The 10,112-nt window shown below is 37.2% G+C and overlaps 1 pseudogene; it reads left to right on the forward strand.

Moving 5' to 3' along the window:
• Positions 1-5,530: 5,530 nt before the first annotated feature.
• Positions 5,531-9,627, forward strand: LOC137008767 (obscurin-like; annotated as a pseudogene).
• The last annotated feature ends 485 nt before the right edge of the window (positions 9,628-10,112 follow it).

The raw sequence follows: 10,112 nt of genomic DNA on the forward strand, positions 1-10,112 counted from the left end.
TGTATGAACTCACAGACAGAGATTGATACACACTGCAGTTTGACAGTTGAAGTGGAGTGTTTATATATCCTCCTGATTACATGCTGGAGAAACAGGTTTTTCTGTAGGGAGTGACTTATTGTAAGGCATTCAGTGTTTTTTTGTTTGTTTTGTTTTTAATGATAGCTGATGCAGTATGTGAGCATAATAAAGATGTGTCACTGGTTTTCGTAATTAATTGATTGAAAGGTGACTAAATTAATGAAAGTTTGTTAGATGAAAGGTTTAAATTCCCTAAACTGATTGTGATTAACTCAAACCAAATTTGTTCGCTCTAATTGTAATTCTGTAAGAATTAAACTTTCCTAATATCAACAAGCAGTATTTGGAAAAATAATCAGCTCTCCTACAGTTAAATTAACCAAATGAAGTAGCAAAAGCATCAACCCTGAAGGGGTTTAAAAATGTGGTTAGATGAGGTCCGGGAAAAAAGGTCAAAGAATATTCCAGTAATGCAGACAAGCAGCAGAAAATCAAGTCGGCAAAAGGAAATAAATAATAGTGCTTGTGTTGATGTGGAGTTTCTCAGAAACGCACTTTTGTTTCCAGCTAAATATTTTAGCTTTTTTTAGATTAAGGCTGGATAAAGTCGACACACTTGTCTTGGTCTCCTCTGTGTTTTGAGATCACTGAAAATAGAATGAAATGCTAAAAGTAAAATGTATAAGATCTTTTATGACCTAATGTCCTTTTTTATCCATAAGGTACATGATAACAATGTTTCTGCAACATTATAAAAACATATTTATTTAAAGTCATAGGTTAAAACATTACTATTATGTTTTTAATTGCGCTTCACTGATAAAGAAAATCATATTGTTAGTTAATGCATTGAGTTTAATGAAAGGGCTCAAAAACAGAATAATCCTGCTAGCTGAGATGTTGGAGATGTCTTTAACTGAGGTCAGAGAAAACTATTCACACAATGTTACAACAGCCGTGTCGATCCCTGGTTGTCACAACGCTGTTTACCAGTAGCTCCTCACTGCAGTACACGAGATCCAGGGGGCGAGGTTGGATCCAGATCCGAGGGGTGGAGTCGAATAGGTTTAGGAATCAATGTTTGGTGTAGGCAATCAATACTGTGATTTACATGACCAATAAAATCTTAAGAATCAGTTGCAGGGTGGCATTGGCCTGGCTTCTGACGTCACATTTGGATGTGGGCCGGGTCGGATGTCCACCGCAGCGAGATGCTTCTCATATGTAAAGTGAGAGGAGTTGGATCTGGATCCAACCTCGCCTCCTGGATCTCATGTTCTGCAGTGAGGACCATCTCCTGTTTACAGGCGCTTGTGTTCCATTGTGATGCTGTGTTTTTGACCTCTACGCTAGATGGCGCTGTTGGACAGGTCAATAATAAAAGATTTTTCTGTTTACTTCTGCTTGTTTAACTAAGCAAAACTGAAACTAACACAACTAAAGCAAACATTCAGAATGATAATCTAAAAAGTCATAAAAATGGCAGTAAAACTTGTATAAACTGTCAATAAACTGTCAATAAACTGCACAATGCAGCCAAAAATCTCAGCTGTGAACTAACAGTTACTCAGTTGGACTCTGCACTCACCTGTCTGCAAATTGATTTCTGTGAGTGTTTAGTTGTTGTTGTTTTTTTGTTTTTTGGTTCAATTATATTTAGTTAAATTATGACCAGTGATGATCTATGCATCTTTTTCTGGCATTTCCAAGCATTGATCGGTGATTAAGAGGCCTGATGGACACTTTCTGCTTCCTGTAGAGTTGCCTGATTTAAAGTACACAGTAAAGTTAAACAGAAAGTGTGAAATGTGAAATGTACCATTATATGGGTGTTATTAGTTATACACCCAGTTTAGACATAATCAAGGAGGTGTTTACATGATTTTCTTGTTTTTAGTTTTGATTTTCTTGAATATTTCGCATTCATGGAACTAGTACATACTTATGCAAGACTCTTCAGGCCAAAATGTTAATTAAGATCAGACTAAATTTATCACTAAATACAGAAATCCAACATTTACAATCTTATCAGTTTCATTATCATTCATTCTCAGATTTTACAGCCATTATACTAATTTAATGTGAAACTGTAATAAACTTGTGATTATTACACATTCAGTAGTTTTTTTTTTGTTTTTTTTTTAATTAGAAAAGATCTTTCTCTCTCTGCTGGATGTTTCTCTGTTTCTCCTCAAAATTTCTCTGCAGAAAACAAAAGTCAACACTAAAGTTTTTTTTTTGTTTTTGTCCATAAGACTTTTAAATGTTTTTGAAAGAAGTGTCTTATGTTTATCAAGGCTGCTTTTGGTCAAAAAACAATAAAATCATCTATATTGTGAATTTTTAAAGAAAGAGTCAAATGTAAGTCACCGTTATGGTGATCCGTGTTTGTTATAGTTGGGCTCTTAACTCTTGACTTTTTAACATTAGATTTTGTCTGGCTGCTGTAACTGAGTTATAACAGCCATACAAGACAAGAAATAATGTGTTGTTGGTTATGTTTTGACAATCATCATGTGATAAATCACTGATCTCATTGAAAGCCTAATCTCTACGGCAGATTTACATTACTGATTACTGCAGCCCTGTGATTCTACAACTTAAGATCTGTAATTTTCAATATAATCAGAAGGATTTTTTAAAGTTGTTCTGATCAAAAAAAAAAAAAAAATGAATCTCAGATCAACCTTAGCTTCGGTACGCACGCATAAAAAGCAATGCAAAACAATAATAACTATGATTGGGATTGCATACATAACATTATAATTGTATATACTATTGTAATAAAAAGTATGGGTTTAGTTGCCATGTTTCAGCAACCGTTAACTAACCTTCTAGCTAAGCGCTTCAGTTTACGGGTGTTCAATCAGCCTCAGCTTCAGCGCAGTGCAACCTTTGTTAATGTTAGTTAATAAAATATGTGTGTTCATGTTAGTTCACAGAGCGTTAACTAATGTTAACATATACAACTTTCTATCTTAAAAATGTCTTGGAAAATGTTGAGATTCACATTAACTACCCTGACAGCAACATAATGTTGGCGCAGATCTGGCCCACGTGTAATCCACATATACCAGATGTGGGCTGGATCTGGGCCACACTATGTTGCTTATAAGATTTATTAATCTTATAAGATTAGTAAATCCTGTAGAAGTATTGTTCATTTATTGTTGGTTCAAGTTAACTAATGCTAACAAAATGAAACATTGTTGTAAAGTGTTACTATTTTTTTTTTTTATAAAGAAAGTTGGCCATAGGAGTGTAAAAGTTAAGGCTTCTGTATTGTATATGTTTGCTTAATGTTGAAGTGTTTGGGACATGGCTTTTAATGGTGAGCCTTTTGTTTTTGTTATTAGGCTCTGAAAGTATATCAAAATTTGGATTTCGTTCTTTTGTTTTCCCGCGACAGCTCAGTGTTTGATCAGTGTTTGACTCGATGCGTGCACACCTTACCAGCACTGAATGTCCAATCAAACAAAAAGGACAGAAGAAACTGTTCTGCTCAGAAATAGCCCAGAAACCGACCAAGCAGTTTAATATGCAATTGTTCAGGCAAAAGTGGCAAGAAATTGGGCAACTCTGGAGGATGCCTTTAAGAAAATTAAAGACAATAACAAATGAACAGGATGAGGTGTCATCAAATTTGAGTTCTACACTGAGATGGAAGAATTGATTGGAAGTAATCATGACGTTGATGTTCCCAGTAATGGGGGATGCAACGGGTGTCCAAATAAAGTCAACGTGTTGGTCAATATGAACTTCTTAGTTTTCTCAAGTCATCTGAGGACGCTACCCAGCGGCGGCATGATGAAATCATGACACAGATGATTGCATCACAGAAAACTTTACACACACTTCTACAAACATTTCTGGAAAAACAGAAGAAAGTGTAACTCTGTGGGCTGCCAGTGAGGAGTACTGCATGTCTGGAACATGACAGAGGGAGAGAAAAAGAAATAAAATGAAATATAAATCACAGTACTTTCAGGTATTTGGCAGTGACATTTTTAGGCTTTTTTATTTACAACAAAATATGATCATTGTAATATAACTATTATAACGATACAGTTTACAGTGGCTCCATAAATTAATTCAAAAAATAAAAAAGCAAAACACACCTAGGGCCCTATAATACACACGGCGCAATGCGACGCAAGGTGCAGCGCAAGTGTGTTTGCTAGTTTGCATTTGCATTTGCACATATATATTAACTGACTCATCGCGTGTACGCCATGTAAATAGCAATCCGCCATGGCGCGAGCGCATCTCGCTCTTAAAGGGAATGGGAGATGACACTCTGATTGGTTTATTTAACGTTACACCCATTACTCATTAAGAGAATAGGGACAACCCATTTCAAAAATGCGCCCCGGCGCACGGACCGTTTTTCCGTCGTTAAAATAGCAAAAGTGGATTTGGACACGCCCTGAGTGCACCTGCGCCGTGCGCTTTACACTTTGCGTTTAGACCGTTAAAACAGGGCCCCTAATGTGCATTCTTTGTTCTTCATTTTCTATAAGCAGAGTTAACAAACCTTGCTGTATTTTCGTGTAATTTATTAAAAGAAGGTACACCGCCATCTTGCGCCGACAAAAGTGACTTGAACGCACCTGACATCGTACACACGACTTCCCACCTCGTAAATATGAACTTCCCAGGTAGACTTGAACGCACCATTTGTCAAACATTAGCTTTGTTGTTTCTAGATAACAGGGTAGCTTGTTATGGGGTGTTACAGTCAGGGCAATTGTAGCACTGCATTACAGTATTAGGTATTACAGTTAAGGTTGAGCTCTTTAACTGCTTTTGCAAGGACCCTGGTGAACTTACCCTCAGTGTCGGGGAGATCCCACTCTGACTCTGCCCAGTTCTTCTCCAAAGCTGAAATGATCATGGCGTCCACTTTCTCATCAGCGCTGAGGAAGACGAAGACTGTAATGATGAGAGGGGCTTGAAAGTTCTCGAGGACTGGGGAATGAGGCATAGAGTTGTCGCCTTCATCCTGAGCAATGGGAGTCTGGCGGGTGGGAGGTGCTCGAAAGTAGCCGACACAATGTTGAAGTGACCGCTCTCGAAAGGAAACATGGAAAGAAGAGCTAAGAGAAAAACAGCACAAAGTGTACATGAGCAGAAAATGTTAGAGAGCACAAAAATAAGTAATAGAGTAATAAAACCAAGGAAAACATAATTATTAAGAACACATTACATATGTTTACGTTTTGTGCAATATATTTTTTAAATTTTTTAAATCTTTTTTTTTTTTTTCATTTTGTGCAATATATTTTTATGTGTTTTTACATTTTCAAATCATGCTTATTATTTTTAGATCTGTAACAGCAGTACATTTGGCGTTAATTTAAGCTCATAATATATGAGCCCAATCTACAGAGAGTAAAATGAGTCTGAGTCAGTGTCACTATATCTATCAACTCTAGCTGGATTTCAACACTAAGTTCAGATCAGAGGAAGTTCTCAACCACAGGAGGAGCTGATGATGACTAAAGGAAGAGCTGTAACTATATAAAGAAGAGAAAGACTGATAGAAACAGAAAATGGCTGATAAGTGTGATCTGTGTCTGCTGGGACTGATCATTCTCTCTTCACTTCTCACAGGTAAAGAAATCTGTGTTTTCTCTAAAGACATTTAGTGGAATTAGTGTGGAAAGAGTTGATTTGAACATGCTCAGTTTATTATTGCACACATTCACGTTGTGATCTCAGAGTTGTGTATTGATACATACAGATCATACTGTATTATTCCTGATACTGAACATACTTGTTCAGTACCAGACTTGTTCACTGAGTCACTCAAACATCTGATGATCAACAATTATCTTCATATTCAGAGATTTCAACAGCTCTCTGATCAAGACAAATACTTTATTCTGGAGAGTGAGATGACTGAAGAAAAGACTTGAATGTCTGCTTTATATGCTGGTGTTTTCATTTATATCATAATGATCACTCAAATATACTGTGTTTCAGGTGCCAGTGGAGTGGATAATGATCATGTGTTCATCAGTTCTGGTGAAAATGTCCTTCTGTCCTGTAATAATGCTCTTTCTGACTGCAAATCAACTACATGGATCTATATGAGATTCAGTCATTCAGTGTATGTTGAACTGATTGATCGAGGGATAAAAAAGAAAGACACAGAGAGACATGAGAGATTGAGTCTGGGGTCTGACTGCTCTCTGAACATCAAGAACGTCACAGAAGAAGATTATGGATTATACAGCTGCAGACAATATGTGAGTGACAAACAACAAGGAACTGATGCTAATGTTTATCTGTATGTTCTTCATGGTAAGTTTATGATTTTGGTCAATTTAAAAAGGACAAATTCTCCCTTTAACCTCACATGATGTTTGAAGAGTCTGTGATTTGTGTCTTGTGTTCAGTTTCAGTGTCTCCATCATCATCATCTTCACAGACTGAGATCAGTCCAGGTCGCTCTGTGACTCTCTCCTGTCAGTTGTATTCATATCAATTATCCTGTGATCGTTTGGTCTATTCTGAGGAACTTCAGCTGTCGTGGGTGAATCAGGCTGGTGTTAATCTGACAACAGACTCCAGATATCAGATATTATTCTCATCAGATCACTGTATCATCACTCTGACTACAACACTCCTGAATGAAGATGACAACAGAGAGTGGAGATGTCAGCTTACTCGCAGAAATCATTTCAAGACCTCAGTCAGATACACTGTCAAGTATTCAGGTGAGAAACAACTATTACTACTGTAAAATATGACGTTAATGTCCTACAGATGAACATCTGAACATTCATCTTCTGATTCCAGTCAGCAGCTCAAACTCTGAGAAGAAATCAAGCCAAACTACAGCAGCAGCTCCTACACAAGGTTCATGATCACATGATCACTGTCACACATCATTAGTCTCTCACTTCACTTATATGTGTCATGATGTGTTGAAGTGAACTAACAGACGTGATCCACAGATCCAGCTGACACAGCATCAGAAACTGAAGTCAGTGTGACTGCTGGATCAGAGGTACGACACGCACGTCCTGATATTGCTGAGTTAGATGCGTTCCTGGGTCAACATATTTTGTTGATCCTGGAACAACATTCTAGTCTGAAAATATAGTCTTAACCCTTTCCCTACTCATAAGTTATCCCCAAAATCAGAGGGAAGTGATAGATGAATAACACTGATGTAGAAGCACCAATTCGTTATTTTAACCCTTTCGAGCGTGAGTTTAAAATATTCTAACTGTCCCCCCAGAGTGAGTTTTTTTAACCCTTTGAGCGGTACGGTCCCACATATGGGATTTTTATTTCAGTGCCCCTGGGCGTACGGTCCCACATATGGGATTTCGAACGTTCAGTGACATCACATAACTGCCAGATTCAAACTGTGCATTCGCGCCCTGGCTGAGAGACGGACACGCGCAGCTCTTGTCATATATCACAACTATGCAGTGTTTTCAGCCACATAACGTTTCTTTTAAGGTTTCAGACATTTAAATACGCATAAGCACCATTAAAACAATATATTTAGAGTTTATAAAATACACACTGATGTCAGACATCAGTGGAAGGAACAATAACAATCCATTCAAATACAATTTGCCGACATTTATTCATATCAGACACACATAATGGGCCCAAGTAACTATAAAGTTTACTCTATTATTCTTCCAGTTCACCAGCTACTTACTTGCATATATTTCGGGAGAAACGGATAAATTCACCTGCTGTAAATCCGACTGACAGGACTCTGTGAACTGGCAAACTAAGATGGCGGCGCCCATCTCGCATTATAGATCAAGATAAAGATCGTTTATAAAGGTTTTTAAACGACAAAACACACTCACTTACACATATTTGAGGATCGGAATATCAGATAGTTGATAACATGGTAAGCAAGTTTGTGAATATTTTAAATAAACAAGGAAAAACAAAATAATAGCGATCCACCTGTCATACAGTTATTGTGGCTGCGTTCAGCGCTCATGACACGCAAGACGCGTCGCTATGGAAACATTAAAGGCAAACGTTCTAAAATAACGGTCGCCTTAAAAAAACCCACTCTGGGGGGACAGTTAGAATATTTTAAACTCACGCTCGAAAGGGTTAAGGCGACCGTTATTTTTCAGAACGTTTGCCTTTAATGTTTCCATAGCGACGCGTCTTGCGTGTCACGAGCGCTGAGCGCAGCCACAATAACACTGTATGACAGGTGGATCGCTATTATTTTGTTTTTCCTTTTTTATTTAAAATATTCACAAACTTGCTTACCATGTCATCAACTATCTGATATTCCGATCCTCAAATATGTGTAAGTGAGTGTGCTTTGTCGTTTTAAAACCTTTATAAATTATCTTTATCTTGATCTATAATGCGAGATGGGCGCCGCCATCTTAGTTTGCACTGCAGTTCGCAGAGTCCTGTCAGTCGGATTTACAGCAGGTGAATTCATCAGTTTCTCCCGAAATATATGCAAGTAAGTGGCTGGTGAACTGGAAGAATAATAGAGTAAACTTTGTAGTTACTTGGGCCCATTATGTGTGTCTGATATGAATAAATGTCGGCATATTGTTTATGAATGGATTGTTATTGCTTCTTCCACTGATGTCTGACATCAGTGTGTATTTTATAAACTCTAAATATATTGTTTTAGTGGTACTTATGCGTATTTAAATGTCTGAAACCTTAAAAGAAACGTTATGTGGCTGAAAACACTGCATAGTTGTGATATATGACAAGAGCTGCGCGCCTCCGTCTCGCAGCCAGAGCGCGAAAGCACAGTTTGAATCTGGCAGTTATGTGACGTCGCTGAACGTTCGAAATCCCATATGTGGTACCGTACCGCTCAAAGGGTTAAGCCTAAACTTGACATAATCTGTAAACTTGTCCCTCAAATCTGATTGGTTGATTTGAATGTTGTTCCAGAATCAACAAAAATGTTGACCCAGGAACATGTTGAACTAAGCAATATCAGGTTATGCGGTACGACACGTTCATTTCTACTGACAGCTTTACACCATTAAACTATCAGTCAATCTGTAAATGCTTCATCAATAACTGTTCATAGTTTAATCCCCTTGACATCAGTCATGTCCAGTTTCTCTTCTTCTTCTTCTTCCACCACACATGTTTCCTGCAGTGATTGTGATCATTGTTGAGATGGCAGTGTTTGCTGCTCCTACTGTGATTCTTCTTCAGATCATCTGTGCAAGAAGAGCTGGTGAGTTTGAGGTTGATTCACACTCATCTGATCTGGAACAATCTGCATGGTAAAAACACATACGAGAGGTCAGTCAATGCTTTTATTTTGCAGGGAGGAAGGACTCGCAGCACCCAGAGGAAATAGAGATGCCTACAATATTACAATAAAATACTGTTGAGTTTGGAGACAATCTGAAACAAGCTTTAAAACAGCAAAAACTCACAGAGGATTGTTCATTGTTTGATTTTCTTCTTCTCAGAAAACAGAGAAAAACTCCCTGAAGAAATAGTGATACCATCAAGTTTAGATTCAAATATCTTTTACAAATAAAAGGTCAGATTTATGTTCATTTATATGGTTTGATGGATATTTTCCTACAGTGTTGAATGTCATTTTCTTGTGCTTCATATATAAACTGCTTTAAATATAATATTAAATACAGTAATGGACAGACTGTTTGTAAAATCCTCTCTCTGTTCTGTGTGATGAAGATGATTTGCTAATTCTCATATCTTGTTTTTTCATTCCTGTTTTAAGCATCTTTGTTCATTTTGAATGATTTCTACTAATTTTCTTAATTAAACCTCTGTAATTGTTTAATATGTCTCCTTTCCTGAGATGTTTGTCACAAATATGGTGATTCATGAGCTTGAAATGTGAGGATGAATAGCAGCAAAGATAAACTAATAATGAAATGACTCATTCATGTTCATAATAATTCACATAACTGTATTCTGGTTAGTTCAGAAATCCCCTTTGATAAACTAATGACTTTAACACACTTCATCTTCTCTCACAGTCGGGTCACAAGAGCACAGTTATTGGTTCAGACTTGTTCACTGAAAGATTCACTTAAAGAAAAAAGAGAAACTGACATCAGAATGATTCAGTCTAA

This window comes from Chanodichthys erythropterus, chromosome 3 (genome assembly GCF_024489055.1).
Source record: "Chanodichthys erythropterus isolate Z2021 chromosome 3, ASM2448905v1, whole genome shotgun sequence".
NCBI classification, from domain to species: Eukaryota; Metazoa; Chordata; class Actinopteri; order Cypriniformes; family Xenocyprididae; genus Chanodichthys; species Chanodichthys erythropterus.